The following is a 21,987-nucleotide window of genomic DNA, read 5'->3' as shown; positions in this document are numbered from 1 at the left end:
AAGGTTTTACCTAGGGCTACCACTTGGTTTGGTAATTACCAAACTGACCGAATACCAACCGATATTTTAAGTTTGGTAAACCGACTTTTTGGTAACCGAGACCGATAAAACCGAAATCGAAAATTACGGAAAAAGTTGGTTTGGTTTTAGTAAATACCGAATCTACCGATTATCTAAATATTAGCTTTATATACTATGGTTTTCAATACACATACATATATATTAAGAAATAAACATAAAATTTTCATAATAGTATGAACATTACTACATATACTACATTAATAGTACATGTATTTTAAGTAACTTAGTTAAAGATGGTTAAATAACCTAGTTTTATTGAAAATGACTCAAACTTGATGTCATATATACAAAAGAAAGCTATAATTAGAAGATGAGTACAAAGTTTATGACTATAAAATTGAATAACCTAGTTTTGTTCATTCTAATTTTAATTACAAAAAATTAGTTGTTCTAAAGTTGGTAATACCGAAAACCGAAATACCGAATTTGGTAGTTATGATTAAAAACCGAAAATTTTGGTTGGTGATTGGTAGCTCAATTTTGAAACCGAAAGCTTTGGTTTTGAAGTTGGTAATACCTATAACCGATTCGAACCGACCAAGTGACAGCCCTAGTTTTACCTCTTCAAAATTGGGGGACATTGCCCTCTGGAGTTTAATGAGATTGGATGATGCTCGTCAGAGATTTCAGTGAGAGTGAAAAGAAATAGGAGAAAGCGAAGGAAAAGGGAGGTGGCAGAAGGATAAGGAAGAAGAGGTTGCATTGTAAATTCTAAAAATAGGTAGGATAAAATGCGTAGTTTTTTTTTTTTTTTAACTTTGTCAAGGGGAACCCAAAGCCTTCCTAGGCCCAAGATAAACCCCTTCGACGCATGTGAAATGCTCCAACTGTGCATTGCAGCACAGTGCCTGGTCACTTTGACAGCTTCGGGGTTCGAACCTAGGTTGGGGAGTACACCCAATTAGGCAAGAACCACTAGGCCACTTGCAATGGTTATAGAATGCATAGTTTAGTAAAAGTCATTTAACGCTCTTTGCTTTCTATCTTCCTTCCGCAAAAGCAGTTTTGAAAAACTACCAATTGTTGCTTCTCAAAATCTCTGTTGGGAGAATCAATAAATGACCAAAAGCAGATTTTCAAGACTTTATCAAATAGACTAGTCCAGGGCCCATAAGCACTTTGGTCTCAAAAGCTCCCCAAGAAGCAATGCCAAACTAGCCCTTATTAGATTGCTGGAGGACTATTAGATGTTACAAAACATCTAGTTGAAAAGTCTACGAGCAAGATACATGTTTCAAAATGGTTATGCCCTCCTCTAAGTAGATTGAAAGTAAATAGAGATGGAGCTTTCCAACTGCAAACCCACAAAGGAGGAGTTGGCATGGTTGTTCGGAATGAGTATAATGCTTTCATGGAGACGATATGCTATCATACTCAACAAGCGTGCTCTACACTTCGTGTGGAGGCATTAGCACTACATGCGGCATTGCAACTAGTGATCCAACAACAATGGCTTGAAGTGGATGTGGTTGTTACTAACAACCCCCCCCCAAAAAAAATAATAATAATAATAATAATAATTTGATTGATTAAGTCAAGTAAACCAATTAATAGATTTTATTACACTAATTTATATCCAAAGAAACCCAATTAGCTATAAATTCAAATAAAATCATGCCTAATTAAACAAATCAAAAATTTCAAATTGGGATTCTAATAAATAGAGGAGAATAATTTATAATAGGGTGGTGCTATTCACACACCATTTTTCTCTATTCACACACCCCTCTATTTTTCTATTACTTTAAATCAATTTTTTTTTACAAATTACCCTAATTACCCTCTCTTGCAATTAAGTTTTTTTTTTCTTTTTTTTTTTCTATTTGGCAATTCAATTATTCACAAATCGATCTATACCCTTATTTTCCCGCAGGCACAGAGGACTTCAAAACTCTTTTCAATTCCTTTTTTTTTTTTCCCATCAAAACTTCTCTAGCATAGTCATTCTCTCTAATGTGATGCTTTGAAGTTCAATCAAAGCAGAACAAACAACTTTAGACCCATCTTTAGAGAAAATTTTACACTTGATTGGCAATGGAGCCATTTGAGAAAAATATGAGTTCAGTGATCATTCGAGTCCCTTTGAATCCATCATTCCTGGTAAGATTCTAACTGAAAATATTTGGTGTATTTGAATCCATTGAGCAACTATATAATTTTACAGTAGCCTAATTATGATAGCCTTATAATTATAGATATGGTTTGTTCTACTATATTATGCTAGAATACGTACGAAAGATTTTGCCATAGGAAAATTATACAAATATGAGTTGAGGGGGGTTTCAGAGATAAGGAGTGGTTGCTTGTGGGGGTGGGTTTCAGCAAGGGTTTGTGTTTTTTATTGAGGGTTGATTGGTTTTGATGCTTCTAGTTACTATTGTTTTTTTTTTTTTTTTTTTTTTTTGAGATTTGGACGACAGTAGTAACCACACACACACCCTCATGCAGTGTATCCCAGCATAGCCGGACTAATCACTGCACCGCAGACGCACGAACCTTGGTGTTTAATCAACCTAGGTCCCTCAAATCTGCTGGCCACGGGGTGGAGCTGGAATTCGAACGCTAGACCTAGGGGTTGCAGACTAGGCTGCTCGACCAACACACCACACCACGTGGTTAGTTACTATTGTTTATTAGCTTTTATTTTTATGATGCAATGTTGTGGACTGGTACATTGATTTTTGTTATTTTCTACCAAATTATTTGGGTAATTCATGCTTCAATATACATTATTGAAGTATTTGTGCTGACAATTTTATCATTGCTTCTAGTTGAAAGGAATTAAATGTGTTGAGATAAGGATAGCTTACTCTTTGCTACTGTAAGTTCATGTGCAACTTTTTACTCTCTGGTTTTGCAGCCCCAACCATGGTTTGAAGCACTTCATTTTTATATACATACCAACTTTTTGCCATCTATACATTTCAGTTCAGTAATTATAACTACTTCTCTAAATAACCAACTAGTTATTGTATTGGCATTCTCTTCACAATGTTGAATTAGGTCCGGTACCTTTTTACCTAATAAAGTGGAGAGCAAAACCATATTTACTGCTGAAAATTAGTGTTACTTGGAAGATCTTAGTATCATAATATCATAGTAGCAAAAAAATTTGATTTATTGTATAATGATGGTTGATTCATGACTTGTCAACTTATACTATATTACAAGAGCGAAACCTTAGGGGCTTCGAGTCAAGGGCAGCGGCGACTTTGGCCATCGTAGGGTAGAGTACGCGACATTGATGGAAATTCACATGTCTATAGGTCCTTCGAGGTCTGAGGACAGTGGTGGTGGTGGTGACAAATTCACTACGGAAGAGTTGGTGGATTTCCGGTAGGTGGTGATTAGGATCCATTCGTGTTCTCGAAGCGACTCGGGATTCCCAGCAGCGATCATGGTGCAGTAGATCAAAGGTTGTTTTGTGCCTTGGCTGGTGTTGTTGAGTGCTTTTGATGAGCAGTTTGGTGACGATGGACTGGAAGGATTGACCGCCAGAGACTATGGATGTGGATTATGGCAGAAAGTGGCTTCTCGTTCTCCTGCTAGCTTTGATTTTCCCTAGGCTTGGGCTTAGTCTCAAGCTTGGGCTGTTAGGACCTGGTTTTTGGGCTTTTAAGTAGGGTGTCTTACCACCCTGGCCTCATTTATTTTTGAGAAAATTCTGCAGATGACCAAGGTTCACAGTTGACATGTCTCAACTCTGTCCAACTCTTTTCAGGGTTTTTATTCCTCCACTCTTAGTCCTTATGGAAAAAAAATGAGATCTCCTGAGGTGCAACTTCTGCCATTACTTTTTAGGAAAAAATGTTTCTCACAAACGGCGCCATTTGTTGGCGATGCAAAATTCCAATTGGATTTTGACTCACCAATAAATACATACTAGAGCTGGAGTTAACCAGGAACAATCGAGGAGCTTCATTTTAATCGTTGAATTTACCCTTAACCATTGGCTGGAAGAGGAGAAGGTGTACCGCAGAAAACCCTTTAATGCCTAAGTCAATAACTTTCTTAATTGGGCGTAGTAAAACAAATCGAAATCAGATGCCTAGCCTCGCTGTGAAGCCCCTTATTTATAGATGATTGCTTAGAGTAACTCCAACAACTTCCCTATAATTTTTGTATTATAGAGAAGCAAAAGTCAAACCTTTAGCCTATTTTTCTTCTCCAACTCCAACAGATTCCCTAGTTTACAGTAATCTATAAAATCTTCATATTCTTCTTTAAAATTTTGGAGTTTACTGTTGTCACGCCCCTGATTTTTAACACAATTAAAAATCGATATATAACCTCATAATTATACATGCGTGAACGTTCAGCCATCAATACCAAATACCTGGAAAACTTTTTCCCTTTATACCATATACATATTGATGCCTTGAACCCACTATGTCAATATTGACCCGCCCACAGAGTCATATATTACATAAGCTTACGAATTAAATTGTCAACAACAAGATAAAACGTAAAAGCTCCTCAGAGTTTACTACAAAGCGGAAGTCATAACAATGGCAAAGCTAATCAAATTTGCTTCCTACCAGTTCTGCTGCCAACAAGATACCTCAGCTTTAGCCACGCTTTCCCTGACCTGCAAGACTAACCCCTACACCGTTTGAATAGTGCACCAGGTTGTCACACAACAAACCCGATAAGCTTTTGCAATCCCGTATGAGTAACTCAAAATAACTCACGCCAATTCACGGGATAAAAGCCCGCACAACTCACGCCAAACACGAGGAAAACCTTTTGACAGGACCCGCCCCGGATTTCACCCTGAAATCCGAAGTGACCCTGCGGGGCCCACCATAGAAGAAATTCTACCAAAAATTTGGCGGAACTTCCCCTAAAATGGGCTACCCAAACCTGTAGAAAATATTTACACTTCTCAATCAATTCATCCTTATGCTCCTGGAGCCACCCTGCTCCCCAAAACAACATCAGTCTCCAATTCACAAAACACACATCTCAACTCGAATAGCATAAATCCCATAGGTAATCAGAGCAATTCTAACATAAAGATAAAAGAGGAAAACCTAATTCAAAGGCAGATGCGGAAGCCATGCTGTGGACTATGCCTCAACCCCGTGTACGCTCGACCTCAACCAATTCGCCTGCAAACTGGGCATTTGAAACCGAAGGGCCCAGGGAAAAGTACATAAAATACGTTAGCGTGAGTGGACAAAAATAAACAATTTTTAAACCAAATGGATTTTATATTTTCCCACATTTATTTCCTTAAAAAACTCTCGATGCATGCAACGATTTAGAAAACAAATCACGAGAAGCTCCGCTCAAGAAAAACCGACTAGCCCCGCTAGTCACAAACAACTGAGAGGAAAGATCGAACTCCGATACTCAACAGGATAAGACCAGCCCCGCTGGTTACACGGAAATCAGACTAGGCCCTGCTAGTCGAGAAATGATAGGATATGAGGAAGAGATATCACCATACGGGAAATGGAGTCTCCCAGGCTCTACTTACCCTCAACTGCCACTCACACATAGATTGTGCGAGGAGGAGAACTAATAACCTCAACTTCCACTCACACATAGATTGTGCGAGGAGGAGACCAAATAACCTCGACTGCCACCCACGTGAGGAGGAGAATAAATCACCTCTACTGCCACTCACCAACACAAAGTAGGTGAGGAGGAGAACAAGCTACCTCAACTGCCACTCACCAACACAAAGTCAGTGAGGAGGAGACCTAATCACATAACCCGCGTATGGTGAGGAAAAATCATCGAAAACCAGTAAATCCATGTAGCTTCCCCACATTTCTCACAAGATAGAAACCATGTATTCAACGACGTGACCCCGCACGCCAAGATTACTCTCAATCTCAAAATGGATAAGTGAGAAATAGGAATAAATCGACGGCGTGTGGGACACGCCCAAATATTCTCAAATCCGTAACAAAAACCGGAAATTAGTATAGGTAAATCCCATTTCCAAAAATCTCTCAAAATCTCCAAGAAGCCAACCACATCCAAAATCCTTAATTAGGCATTCCCGATGCCAAAATCGAAACTCAATAAACAATTGAGAATATCCAACTCCATTGAAACTCATCTTAAAAATCTTCCAGGAGCTTAACTCGGTGGTTAGGGATATGCTTAATTCTGGAAATTTACCTCGGAAATAAGGAATTCATCAAATAATATTATAAATCAAGACCAACCTTTGAAACTCATTATTGAAAGTAAATCCATGATATAATTCGAAATCAATTTCCGAAAATTAATTCATTTCCTCAAAAAGTAATATGAATAATCACTAGAGCATTATTTTTAAGAAAATAAATGCATGCATCGCTATTTAAAACAAAAGTCCACTCACAGTACTGTTCCGACGATCACGCATTCGTGTTCCGTCATCGAGCAATAGCTCGGTACGTCGGCCTGTACACAATTATATTTCCGTAAATAATTCTTCAACAATTTAATACAATTCCTAAAATCAATTCCTCATAATTTCACCTCCCAATTCTCCTCGGATTTAGCCCAAATTATACCACTAATACCAATTTGTTAATTTAAAGGTTCCAAGGCAGAACCGAGAGATATCCGACGGTCAGATTCTCGTAATTCGATAATCAAAACCCTAAACTTCAAAATTCATAAATAATTCCAAGTTTCTCCAAAAATTACCAAACTTCACATACAAGCTCTACACAATTTATAGGATTTAATGGGCTAAAAACCGGAATTAAAACACTACCTTACGCGCCTTCACGCGCCACCTACAGTGGCGGCGCGTGGGGCTCACGCGCCGGTGGCCACCACCTCCAATGGTCACCAAATTTGGCCACCACCTCCGAATTTCACCAAATTTCTACTCATCATACCCAACATTTTTCTCAACCACAACACAATCCAATTTTACCTTTAAGAGCTCCAATTCGGCCGGTGAAAAATTTCCAGAAAAATCCCAAACCCTAGGATCGGGCTTTCCTTGATTCTCCTTCCACGCTGCAAATTGCGGCTTAAGGCTAGGGTGGAAATGATCCTTGGCAAAAACCCCACCTTCGACGCCGGTTTGGTGGCCGGAGACGGCCGGAAACGAAAGATATCGGCGTTGACCACTTCTGCTACAGTGAAACTTCAAGGACCCGATGCGTCATTTTCCGGCCAAGTCGCCGTGAGTTACCGCCGTGGGGAGGTTGGGTAGGGGTAGAGGAGTCGACCGGTGCTGGTTGTTCGCTCCCAGGTGGCCGGAAGAGGGAGATGGCAGGAGTTGCAGAGAGAGCCGAGGAGAGGAAGAAAAACGCGGGAGAAAGAGAGAAAAGAGGAAAAAAAAAAAAAAAAAAACTTACCGGCCACAGTAACTTTTTCAAATTTATACTACTTATCATGAACAGTAACTTTCACAATTTCGCTTATAACTTTCGCATACGAGCTCCAATTTTTACGTACCACATATGTACGCCCTCGGTTTAACGCCCTCTACAACTTTCATGAAGAAAACTTTCTCAAATTTTGACCCGAACAAAAGTCAACAATTTAAGGCCACTAAAGTTACCGAAAAAGAGTAAAGGTAAAACAAATTGTCGTTCAATGTCCAACAACTAGTAAACCGGTGAATTTAGGTTCGGGACGTTATACCTTTCGACTTGAAAATAAGGAAAACATACCATGCTTCCCAAAACAATACTCTTTTCCAAAAAGGAAATCACAAAAGCCACACCGTGGCAAAATCATATAAATCGTTAACCTAACAATTCAAATATGATTAATCGATCCAACCTGGATAAAACGCATAAGCATATCAATCATACCTATCGTTAACCTAACAATAGCATATGATTCACAAGTCCTCTCAAGACATTTAAAAGAAAGAATCTTCGAAACTCTCTTTTAAAAACACGTACTCATGAGCATCAGATAGCTCCCCGCTACCCCCCATGATGTACAAACAACAAATCAGTCCAACCTAGACACACAACACATCAACACAGATTCACCACGAAGCCACTAATACATGAATACATATGTATATATATATATATAGCATAATATATATATATATATGTACACACATAGTCATCCACTCAGAAATACCACTAATACATGAATACATATGTATATATATATATATATATATATCCCATAATATATATATGTACACACATAGTCATCCACTCAGAAATACCACTAATACCATCTATAGTCACAGTTAATCCCATAATTCTAACACAATATGGTAACTAGGCTCATAACATAGATAAATCATTGGTCACCATCTGCAACCTATCACCATCTGGGACTCTTGGTTTTAAGACCCCGTCTGGTCTTAGAACCAACCGTTGGTCACCATCTGCGACCCATGCTTTTCAGACCCCATCTGGTCTCAAATCAACACTAAGTAAGTCACACCTGACCTAAAAACGTTACGACCATCTAGTTCCGGCTTTCCCTATCCCTGCTCACCATCTGTGACCCTTGGTACAAGGACCAATACATTTAAAATGAGTCACGCTTGACTCAAAAATGTAACATCAAGCTCAATACTTTTCAAACAATAGAAAACATCTTTTTCCACAATATTGTTTCCTGAAAAGTCACATTCAACAATAATATGAACATCATCATACATATTATTATTCATCACAATCATCCACAAGGATATATATATTTCACGTAAATATATATATACGTAGTCATTCGCTCATGAATGCTTACTAATACCAACTATAGTTTGCAGTTAATTAATTAACGCCAAAACGATAATGGTAATTTCGTTCATATTGAACCTTGTGAGATTACTCACCTCGAAACTCCCGCTAAGTCTTCAATACAGAACAAGGCAGCCACACCACAAAACAACAGTCCAAGGATATCTCGTCAAGTACCTAATCACATACGGTTTCAACTTAGCAACAATCCACAAACCATTTAAGTCTGAAACCCCTGTTTTGAACTAAAATTCCCAAAGTGACGCCAATTGAGGCGAAACCACATCCGAGACCACCGAATGTCTCCTAAATACTTCTACGATCGATATGCCAAAACCACAAGTCGATCGGATAGTCGGATCCTCACGGATCGAAACATCGAACGGTCCAAAACCGTAAAAACCCTAACATGCTCATACGATCTCCAAAAATTACAAACAATATATCGAAATGCTCGTATCGACGAGTAGATCAAACTCAGGAACAGAAATTATCCCTGAGGTGGCCGGAAACTGCCGGAAAACACCACCACAGTGGCGGCACCGCTGCCGGACCAAAGTTGGAATTTGACAAAACTCCTAACACCAAAGTTCTTCATCTCAACTCCAATTTAAACTTTCATAACTACACTAAAGTCCAAATATGAACCAATCGATCGAATTTTACCTTAGAAAAAAACAGCCCGATTGAAACCCTAGAATTTCAATTCCAAAATTCGACCTCCATGAGTTAAATCGATGCAAGCCACCTTGTGGGAAGCATCAACGGCCTCCAAGCTCCAAAAGCCCTCAAGAATCACAGGCAAAGGTGGCCGGAATCTCCAACTCCGATCAAGGCGATTTCATCCCCGAAGTGACCACTTCCAGTCGATGTAACTCCCTCCACAGCTCAAATCTCTCTTCAATCCTTCCACAGACCTAAAGAGGGGATTGAGGCGAGCAAAACCCACTTTTGAATCGAAGCAAACGGTGGCCGGAGGAGAGAGAATGACGCCGGCGAGAATGGAGGCTACGCACGGCTCATGAGAGAAGAGACCGAGCTCGAGTTTCCATTTTGGGAAATCTGGGCTCTTTTGCAATTTCCGGAAATTTTCGTCCTTTTATACCAAAATGGAAAGTTTTTCCGAAGCCCATAACTTCTTCATACGAACTCCGATTCTCGCGTTCCGCATGTCCACGAACTCGTATCGAAGCGCTCTACAACTTTCGGGAAGGAAGTTTTTGGAGAATTCCAATGAATAAAAAGTCAACCCTTGCGCCCCCCCTCAAAGGACGCTTTCTGAATAATTATTCGCCCAAAACACTTCCGCTCCATCCACAAGCCACGAAATCGTCCGAAACCCATAATTTAAATTCCGGAAAATCCTCGGAAAATAAATACGAATTTCCGGGGCATCACAGCTGTAAATATAGGGAATTTGGTTTTCTCTCTCCTCACTTTCCCTAAAATAAAGATAGTTATAGGGAATCTGTTGGAGCAAAAGAGACTTATTTTTCCCTAAAGTAGAGAAAAATCAAAATATAGAGAATCTGTTGGAGTTGCTCTTACTTAGTTGTAATCATTTGTGCATTTATCATTATAATCATTGCCGTATTTATAGCTGCGATTATTATCGCATTTATAGCTGTAATCATTGCTGCATTTTATTGTCAAAATTATTATCACATTCATAGCGAAGTTATTTGTCATAATTACAGGTCCAAATTTGTTGACCACCCCATTCTAAATTGCAATTCCTATTTTCTTGTAGTGGCAGTGACAGTGCCATTGACATTAATTGACAGTGACAGTGACATTGCCATTGATTACTGACAAGCACAGTAAGTTTAACATTGAGTTTTCCTCTCATTATTAGAGCATCACCCATGATACCCTATATTTGATAAGTCATATTGCCATATTTGGTTTATCACAACAGAATATGCTTGAAAATATTTAAAATCTCTTGTATGGAGTTCCCACCATGATGCATAATTGTAAACCATAATTGAAAAGCATAATTGCAACAATTCTAAATATTCTCAACGGCTAATTAACGGTTACTTTCAAAATTTTTATAAAAACTCAATACCGTACCATAACCATTTTCTTAACTTCATTTTTCATTCCTCTTTGTTCAATCTTAGTCTTTTTTGACCATGAATAATGTTGGAAATTTCAATTATATATATATATATAATATATTACATAATTAATTGAAGAGGTATGATGGTTGAATATATATATATATATATATATATATATAATATCAGATTTATGATTATAGTGAAAAGACAAGATCAAATTATGAAGAGGTACATACTTTTATACTGAACAATTATGTTTATATTGAAAGGGTGCCTTTGGCACCTCTTGTTCTCTATATAAAGAGCAGTGCATGCCACCAGTTTAAATCATCAAATCATTCTACATTTGACTGCTCTCTTCTCCCTCTTCTTCTCTTATAATCATACAATTTCCTTCTAGTTGTTTCTAAGGGAATTCTTCGATTTTGCATATCGCAGATTCCAAACTTTGTTGTATCCTAGAAATGATTTTCCGAGAACCCTTTAGTAAACTCATTAAGTGGGAGCAAATAACACTTTAAGGAAATGACTCAAGTCGTACCTCAAAGTTGTTCTTCATTTTCCTTATCTCCATTTTTCTATATCCATAAATATAATTTCTCCATTCTTTTATTTCTTCAATATACCCCAACATATAATTCTCAAATATCATCACCATCTTTGTCTTCAAACGGAACCGATGATTATTATTATTGGATCATGGCTTCTTTAGATGAGGAGTAAGTTTTATTGCTTCGCATGTATGTGAATAATAATCACCTCTTGGCAGAGTTGGATGACAATGAGAATGACGAGCCTGAATCGAGACGTAGAGGAGCAGTTCCTGACCATATAGTTATTAATCGTCCTCAACAAGAAGCAGGATATAATCTATACATGGACTACTTTCTTGAGATTCCACGATTTGGAGAAGCCAAATCTCACAGACGATTTCGAATGAGCAAAAATTTATTCCATCAAATTGAGGAAGCAGTCAAAGATCACGAAAAAAAATTTGTGCAACAACGCAATTGTATTAGTAAGCTCGGATTATCATCTTTGCAAAAGTTTACAGCTGTTTTTCGAATGCTTGCATATGGTGTACCAGCTGATGCTCTTGATGAATGTTTAAAAATTGGTGAAACTACTGCAATTCAATGTATGAAAAGGTTCTGTCGAGCTGTTATAAAGGTGTGAAAATAGTGAGATTCTTGTTATAAAGTAGAGAGAGAATAGTTGTGCTCATCACAAATTTTCATACCTGCAAAATTTAAGCAATAACAACAAAACTAGACGATTTTCAATAAGCCTTACCTCATATGATAAGGTTAGAAACAATCTCATATGCTCAAATTCATACACAAAGTAATAGCTAAAAAATATAAAGAAATTGACACATTTAACTTTGTATAGTTTAAAATATTGAAAAATCATCATGGCATACCTAGCCATACACATCAATACCTTTGCGTATTGATATGTCTCATATAAGCTCTTCAAGAGCTCTAAGTAATTCATAACTTTACGAAAGTTAGAATATGTTGCAACATTATAATCATAATTCGAATTCGATAATAGTCTCGTCATAGTACTTATTAAGGCAATTTAGATTACGTTGACTAGAACGAAATGAGTACATATGAGCCAGTTTTAGACTCTTTGATTCCATGAGTGACAGGCTCTTGCAACCATGCATGGACTTGCATTTGAATCCTTCAAGGATTTGATAAGCAATAGGCTTATAATGACACTTTATTTTTGAGATTTTGCTTTTAGCAATGTGTCTTTAAGATCTTTGTAATATACGATGACAACGTGCCATAAATCTCTCGTTAATATAACAGCTATATGTAACACTGTATTTATAGAAAATTGTCATTCATATAAGAGAAGATATTCATAATCTCATGTCTCTATAAATAGACATTGTGTCATAGTGATTTATCTTCACTTTTGATAAATACCTTTTTGTAACTTGTAGGGTTAAAAGGTCTAAGTATTTCATCACGTTTCAAATATTCAATTTCATTGGAATTGCCTCTTTCCAATTTGGCTAATAATATACTTTGTCGACATTCATGGTGAAACGTGGTATAACATCCATACAGCCCTTAAAGATTTTTGGTAGCTACCAAATGTAAATTATCATCGATGATCAACAATCATAAATCCCACACATTCTTACATGCATGCATTAGCTATAATAAGCTTATTGATATTGGGTAGCCATGCCACTCCTAGGGCATACATTGTCGCTTCTAGGACAATCATCTCTCATAGATGAATTATGTAGCGAATGTAGATCTTTTTACTTATAATCTCATATAGAGCATTATAGGGCTTGTATAATCTTCCCTGTTTTGGGAGTTTAAAACTTTAGACCTGGTGGATACAATCCACATAAATTCACGCCGTTATTCAAATGATAGTAGTATTTCCTCCCCCTAACGGCGGGAAGACTGTCTTATTATGACCATGCTCAAAAGATGCATTCAAAAATCTATCACTTTCTTTGGAGTGAAGATGTTCATTGGCTGGTGGCGAACCAAAACCAAGTTTTAGGTGAAAAATGTTTTGTCCATGAGCATCAACCATATTGATTTATTATTGTATCACTAAGACATCATTTCCTAATGGCGTACCTACACCCTCTGTATGTGTAGCCATATTAGGAGCTGTAATATTATTTAATGACATTCTCTTCAGGAGAACCATGTCACAAATCAAATGGAGTCTACATTGTTTGTATTAATATGGTTGGTCTCAAGGACTTTAACCCAAGCAGATGCCTTTGCATTTAGCATATAATATTGTCACTTTCTTTTATCAATTCACTAGTTTTGATATTTCTCGAAGTCAAAATGAGACGGTGGATAAATATCTCACATCAATTCATATCGTTCTTCAGGAACAATCTTTGTCCCCCTCATGGCAGGATGATTGTCTCATTAAAGTGACAACTCGCAAATATGCGGTAAATAAATAATTTGCTTGTGTGTAAGGTTAGCAGTCATCAAAACTTGTAAATGATTCCACACAATATGGTAGATAAAAGATGACGCAACTTCAAATGCCAAAATAGTGTATTTGATTCAATGAACTTCTGGTTCATGACATTATATGCCTCAATTTACTATACAAATTTGACATGAGAGAGCAAATGGTATTCTCTAACCACAATGGAGGCACTTAGTGCGACAATACTTCAAATTAGGTAACATGATAGTAGTTCATTCGGAGCCACAAAACAAGATCTACAACTCCTGATATGAGTGTTACCTTAACTTTAGTAAACATCAATTGTGAAATATCAACAATTGCAATGGACCAAATTTATTTTAAACTGCTGGCCAAAATGATATACTCGAAATTTCCAGTCGAAGACTACAATCCATAAAACTTTATCATGTGGAGAACCTCACACATATAAATGTGTAGTCATAAAGAGGAGGGACTTTAGGCCCTCATATAATTGGAGCCAAGAAACTTGAGGTTTCAATTTTTCAATTTATAAAAACCTCTGAAGGAACATCAGGTTCCTAGATAATCGGATTAAGAAACATTTAGTTTCAGTGGAAAATCAAGAGGTTACAATAAATCAGTGGAATAACACAATAGTGCTTTCAACTTTGCTTATTATAAGCAAAAGACATCAGAGATGTGTGATGATCTCAATATTCTTACTAGTCAATGCAATTTAATTTGACCAGTGCCCTTTCGAAAGTGGCTTGATAATCATCCACCATATAGTGTACCATAGGCGACACACACCCAATTTACAATTTCCTCACATATATGGATGTTAGGACAATATTTACATTGACTCCTGATTTTTCTCTTGCCATGATCCACTTCTGGTGGCATTTCATGGTATAGCCATGTCAATCGGCTTTCTTACTATACAATGAGATCTATGAGACGGGGAGATTATACATCTCTAGTAATATTAGAGGCACATAATGCAAAGGGACAATAATGTGTGCTCTTCTGGAGCCATCAATCAGATATGTAAAATCTAAGATGATTGTTATATTAGCCTCATAAGCATAAGCTTTAATAATGTTTTCTGGACACCATGCATAAAATTGCATTGCCTGAAAGTCACTCAAAACATAAGTTTGAAGATGACACAAATCAAATTTGTAAGAATTGAACGGTGGATCTCATAGGATATACACGAAGCTTCTGGTCCGTGTTATACAGTTAAAACATGACGTTCAATTATTGTATTGTTGTCTGATGTAGACTAACATCAAATGCATTTTGAACTTCTGGCCAAAATAATATACTCGAAATATCGAGTTTAAACTTTATGACCATAACTTATGAGTGAAGGACTTTGGATGGTCATCTAGTTAGTTTGATCATTGAGGAACTTCAAGTCCTCATGTAATTAAGGATCAAGGAACTATAGGTTCTGATCTCTTTTAATTACAAAATCCACGATCACAAATTTGGGGTATACTCATACTCATTCGTCATAGACCAACGGTTAAATATCTGCGTACTTTTAAATTAGTGTCAATATAATTCCCTCAAAACTTCAGGTTTGAGGTTGACCGAGATTAAAACTCTTCGATAAATTGTCCATATATCCACTCGAAACTTAAGGCTCGAGTCTGCACAATTAGAACTTCAGGTTCTAATTAAGGTGGAATGCTTTAAGCAGGCATAAAGAAGAATGTATCAATCGACATATGAAAATTTACTCGAAACTTCTAGTTAGAATTGATATAAAGTCAAATAAACTATGAATGAATTATATGTGTAATCGAAGCTTCAGGTTTAAATTTTTTTCTACGAACTGCAAGTTCTAAGATTTCGTAATTTGAACTTCAGGTTCAAATAAATTTGGTCTTCGAAACTTCAGGCTCGAGGTGACTAAAGTGAAGCTTCAAGTTCACTTTTATACTCAAAGCTTCAGGTTTGAGTTTTACTATTAGAACTTCAGGTTCTACTATGAAATTTTGAACTTCTGGTTAAAAAAAAATTACATTCGAAATTCATATGTTCGAGGTATAGGACTGCTGGTCCATATGAGTAACAAAAAAAAATAAAATTTAAAAGATAAGTACTGTAACGAAAATACATAATAAAATAGAAAAATTGCAAGGAGGAAAAATAATTAGATAAAATATGCAATAAAATTAACTGTGGAAATTTCTGGTTCCATTAATTAAGAAATTACACAGAACTTCTGGTCTGCTTAACTTTTCAAAATGATAATCTTTTTTCTCTCTCCTCTAATCACACAAGAACATAATTTTATCTTGTGGAGAACGTAGCTTCTAGCTTTAGCAAGTGTTCAAAATTGAACTTCAAATTCATATTGTCTTGCAGAGGAGGGACATTTTAAGGAACTTCAGGCCCTCTTATAATTATTGGGGATCAAAAATATGTGAGTTCATATACTCGATTATATAACTCTGAGGATCTTCTGGCCCTCGTAATTGTATAAGTTTTGAAGAGCTTCATGTCACAATTTTCTAATTTACATTTCATGACCCTAGAGGAACTTCGGGTCCCCATATGATTAGGGATCAAGCAACATGCGATTTTGATCATTGTATAATTCTGAGGAACTTCTGGTCCTCATTAATTGTATAAGCTCTGAGAAACTTCATGTAGCAATTTTGATTATGTAACTCTCGAGGAACTTCAGACCTTCTGTAATCGAATCAAAAGACTTCAGGTCTCGATCTATTGACTTGTATAACATTCAATGAAAAAACTTTTGAGTTCTCATATAATCGGATCAAGAAAGATGATTACAAAATCTAGTTGAATCAAACTTGAAAAAATACATCAATATCATGTAAAATGACTGCATATAAAATAAAGACATACTGTTGTATCGTAGGTGTGCTATCCCAATGCTATATTGCGACCACCGAGATATGTACCGTTCGAACACAGCAATATTGCATTAGAAACTTTGCTTATCGCATATATGAGTAAGACAGAATACATACAAGAGATGGGTGGCTGAAAATAAAATAATATAAGATCAATAGGCCAGTAATCAAACAAACGAATCTGCCCTCTCAAATATATGCTTGCGCACAACTTTTTGTGCCGTACGTCACAAATCCTTACTTGAAAGAACACAAATCTAAGTATGGTCTCGCAATTCTATGTACAGGAAAATTAAGGTCTATATAAATCAACAAACACCAAACCAACCTATACACAGATACCATTAGTATATTGATATACACAATAAAACAAAACATGATTTGCTCTCATATATGATCAGATCTCATGCATATTTAGGGGATCAAGATAATTAGATATAAATCAATGATCATAATGATAAACGAATTTGGCATCGCAAGAACTTTCATTGAACATGAACGATGACCCATATATATATATAAGATCTACTGGTATATACTAGATAAAGAAGAACATTTAGATGATAAACCCAATAAAACAAGTCATATATCATATGCACTGAGCTATCGTTATTGATCAATACGAAGGTTTGATCAAATGAGTCTGCGATAAATAAAATCAAGGATCCTAAAATCAATGTACAAGATAAAACTCATAGATCCAAGTTATTGGTCAAAGCAATAGGATTGCACCATAAACCTCATGGATCATCATAGAGTTAAATGAAAAGATGATAGAGCAAAACGTGCTGATAACGTGTTATAAAGTAGAGAGAAGATAGAGAGAGAATAGTTGTGAGGAAGTAGAAGTGTTATCATTCAGTCTTATTAGCCTCCTTTATATAGAGGTAGGGTTTACATCAAAATACATAACTAATGAGTATTTACATGGACATCCACATAGATAATAATATTTACAACAATTCTTTTATTTTTTATATTTGTTGTTTTGGCAGTCATATTTTTCCAGCTTGGTATCACTTGGATAAATGCTACTATTTTGTTTTATTATTATTACTTTACTTAAAATGTTGTAGTTTAGATATTTGTATTTATTTATGTGTGTAGTAAATGAATAGGGGATAAGGGTTGGCTACTTGGCTGGTAGCAGACTAAGAAAGGAGGTGGGGGTGAGATAAGGACACGAGAGAGGGTGGGAACAGGGGAAAAAAAAGGAAAGGGGGGGAGGCCGGAAGGTTCAAGTAACGATTGAGCTGGAACCACGCCGACTACATGGACGGCAGGCTCTATATTTTCTTCACGGCGGTGCCGCTCGTGTCCAACTAGTCACTAATCTGATTTGCACGAGGCCTTTAAGGGAAAAGGGTTTGTGAATAATTTGGTGAAAGGTTTCTCTTAATTCTTTAAAGATTTCTATTCCAATTTCTTCGATGATTATGGACCTTGTTTAATTTGGGTTTCATCTTATTTTCAAGGTTTCTAATTGTAAATCTCATGTTAATTGTTGGAAGCCAATTTCTGGCAGTATTAAAAATTTACTTAACTGATGATAACAGGTAACCTAATGATCTTGATTGGCTGAGTTAATCGATTCATGCATGGGGTTGATCATTAAACTTTAGGCCATTTTATTTATATCTTAGGTGATGGGGCTCTTTTACTACTCGTTCAAGGAGTTGTTGAAGTTGGTATACTTTCGTTTTATAGTTAATGTATTTGGAAAATTTAGTGAAAGTCTAATTCTGTTTTACATCTCTGTTTATGATTGGATAATGAGATTTTCTTCTCAATTTGATGCTGAGCTTAGTGTTCCATTGTTGTATACATATATTTAAGATTAAATTCTAGAAATACTTGTTATTATGTGAGAACTCTTCGATGTATATTCTGGAAGCATTTTGGTGGTATAATATACGAGAGTCCTCTAGTCAATGAGAGGATGATGTTGGCAATGTGTATTTTTATGACATGATCATAATTCATGGCAGGTATATCGGGCTTAGGTAGCCCTAAGCTTTCAAAACCAAGACATAGTTAACGGGTGAGCAATGGTGTGAAGACCCGAAATTCTCGGTTAAATATTTCGTAATTCGATATTTGTTCAATTATATGATATATGAATTTTGGGCATGATTCGTATGTTGTTGTGTGAGAAATTTGGTTTCGAATGAGTTTATTTTCGAAACAAAGGTTATTTAGGGGGTCGTGAAAATCGACTTTTTTATATGTAAGGAATTTGGGAAAACTTCCTTCACGAAAGTTGTAGAGCCCGTCGATACGAGTTCGTGCATATGCGGAACGCAAGAATCGGAGTTCGTATGAAGAAGTTATAGCATTTGGAAAAGTTGCCAAATTGGGTAAATATATAAATGGAAAGTTGCCCGAATTAGAGTTTCCATTTTTGGCTAGCCGACTTCTCTCTCTCTCTCTCTCTCTCTCTCTCTCTCGGCCGAAATGAGCTCAAAACAGAGCAACTTTTCACCGGTCGATCTCTCCCTCCTCAGGCCACCTCAAGACGTCGGATCACCTCCATTAGCTTCGCCTCGACCTTGCGCAGCTGCCAGTGGCAGCCTTGTGCCGCAACACGGCCGGAAGCGGCAGCGGTGGACTCGGCTCCGTTTTGAGCCGATTTCGAGTCGATCTCGATATCTCGAGATACAGGCCACCAATTCTCTTGATTTTTGGCTCGTTGGACTCACCTCAACTTCCTGAACAAGCACCAAGAAGGACCGGACCTGGGTAGATCGATTTCACTTTCGTCGGAGCTCAACCCTTCTAGATCGAAAAACAACCTTTCGATCCGGATATCTCGAGTTACCGACCACTATTCCTGGTGATTCTTGGCCTGGTGAACTCGCCTCGAGTTTCTGAACAAGTATCCAGAAGGGATCGAGGCGAGTGGTGGAAGTTTTACGTCGAACTGGAGCTCGCCGGTTTCTGGAAAAATTCCGGCCAAACCGGACTGTTGAGGTATTTTCCGACCACTTCCGTTCATTTTATGACTTCGAGCTAGTTATGAAAGTTGCTCAAAAAGATTAAACGAAGAGGAAAAGCTCGGCCCCGACACCATAGGCGGTGGTCGGCAGCGGATCTGTCCCTAGCTCCGGCGGCATTTTCCGGCCACCTCCGGGGGTCCCAAGGGCAGTTTCTGCCCATTTTTATGTTCTACTTGTCGATACGATCATTTCTATATATAGCATGTAATTTTTGGAGATCGTATGATTAAGTTATGAATTTTACAATTTCGATCGATTTCGATCGTTCGATTTGTGATCTGTGAAGATCAGACCGTCTGATGGACTTGTAGTTTTATTATGTTGATCGTATGACTGTCCCAATGAGTTTGTGTGGTCACGGGCGAAGATCTGACCGTTGGATCTTCGTATAATTGTGAAATAGTGATTTGGAAGGCGATTCGTGAGAATCCGACCGTCGGATTTTCATATAAATTTGTGGAGATGTTAGTAAAGGCGATTTAGGAAGATCCGACCGTTGGATCTTTGTGATAATTTAGGAGGATGATCCTAAGGGCGATCTGTGAGGATCCGACCGTTGGATCATCGTTTAATTTCGATCCGACCGTTAGATCATCGTTTATTTATGTTATGAGTTGTTGGCTAAATTCAAGTCGTATTTGGTTAGGTGATTGACGGTTTGAGTTGGTGGATGATTGGAAACCGTATTTTACGCTGGGAAGACACAGCGGGATTGGAGGTGAGTAAATCTCACATGGTTCATTTACGAACCGAATTTCCTTATTTCACAATTATTTGTTATGTGTGAGAAAATGGTTTTAAGAAAAGGAGATTTAAAGCATATAAGAAAATGAACTTCTTAGTTTTACTACGTGTGAACTATAGTTGGTATTAGTGGTCATTCCTGAGTGGATGATTACATATATATATTTACATGATTTTATACGGAATGGTGTGACATTGAAATATGTGGTTTTTGATGATTTATATTGTTGAAAGAATGATTGTGAGTTGTGTTGTGACAATTGTGAGTCGGAAGATTTCTGTGGTAAACCTGGGTTTGTTCTGAGAGCCAAATGGTCTGAAGTCCGAAGGTTACAGTGGTAACCTGGGTGCACTGTATCATAAGGCTGAACCTCGGCCAGGTGACAGGTTACGATTCAGTTAGCGTAAGGCTGAACCCCGACGGTGGTGACAGGTTACGATTCAGTAGGTGTAAAGGTATCGTAAGGCTGACCCCGACGGTGGTGACAGGTTATGATATAGTTAGAGCTCTAGTCTGTTGTGGGAGTACGGTCATGGTGGTAACTAGGTTATTGCATTGTGAGTACTTTGCCACGTGAGTTGGATTGGTGATTAAATTGTTGGATTTGTTGTGTGTGTTCGGATTGTTGGATTGATTTACTTGATTTAAAAGAATTGTGATTTATTAAATCAATCGTTCATTTCTTATTTACTCACGAGCTTTGCAAAAAGCTTACCGGGTTTTGTGTTGTTGCAATCTCGGTACACTATTCAAACGGTGTAGCGGATAATCCTGCAGGTCAGGATAATCAGGGTCGAGAGCAAGCTGTGTAGGGCAGCGGGGTTGACATCAGCACTTGGTCTATTTGGTGTGTTTTATAGACTCTTTCGAGCGTAACATTTTATCTATGTTGGTGTTGTAGTAATTGACTTGAGAGTTAGTTTTGCTACAAGGCTTGTATTATGGTTTGTGAGACGCTGATTAAGAAAAAAATTCAGGACGTTATTTGTATTGGTTATTATTCATGTTTCGGATTTGAATTTGTTATTCAAAATTCGGGGCGTGAAAAATGGCAACCCATTATTATTAACGTATCGGGCATAGGTAGCCCTAGGCGTTAAAAGTCAAGACATAGCTAACGGGGAGTGCAATGGCAGCCCATTATTATTAACATATCGGGCTTAGGTAGCCCTAGGCTTGAATAGCCAAGACATAGCTAACAGATGTGCAATGGCAACTCATTATTATGAAGCTACATGGTATAGGCATGTATGATAGCCATCATTTTTGGCAAAATCATCAGATCATTGAGTTGATCTTATTTTGTATGGGAGTTTCACGATAAAGATTGAATTTTACCTTTCTGCTGTTATTTGAAAGAGAAATGTGAAACCATTGTAATTTCTTTTAAGTTCGGCCAGTAATAAGGATTTGGTCCAATTTCGGGATCAGTTCGTTTCAAAAGGTCTTTGAAAACTGCTATCTAAGAACACCTAACGCTGAGGATGTTGGGAGATTTTTGTATATAGGTGAAGAACGTGGGTTCCCAAGAATGTTAAGGAGCTTAGATTGCATGCATTGACGTTAGAAAAATTGTCCAACAACTTGGGC

General features: G+C 37.3%; 1 long non-coding RNA gene across 1 annotated transcript; it reads left to right on the top strand.

The window, feature by feature from the left end:
* The first annotated feature begins 19,023 nt into the window (after positions 1 to 19,023).
* Positions 19,024 to 21,702, top strand: LOC121050251. Its single transcript, XR_005802472.1, has 3 exons — positions 19,024 to 19,626; positions 20,299 to 20,370; positions 21,160 to 21,702. It is a non-coding gene; the product is annotated as an uncharacterized LOC121050251 (long non-coding RNA).
* The last annotated feature ends 285 nt before the right edge of the window (positions 21,703 to 21,987 follow it).

Source organism: Rosa chinensis, chromosome 6 (genome assembly GCF_002994745.2).
Source record: "Rosa chinensis cultivar Old Blush chromosome 6, RchiOBHm-V2, whole genome shotgun sequence".
Classification (NCBI taxonomy): domain Eukaryota; kingdom Viridiplantae; phylum Streptophyta; class Magnoliopsida; order Rosales; family Rosaceae; genus Rosa; species Rosa chinensis.
Note: the sequence above shows the minus strand (reverse complement) of the source record. Positions and strands in the feature narration are given on the sequence as shown.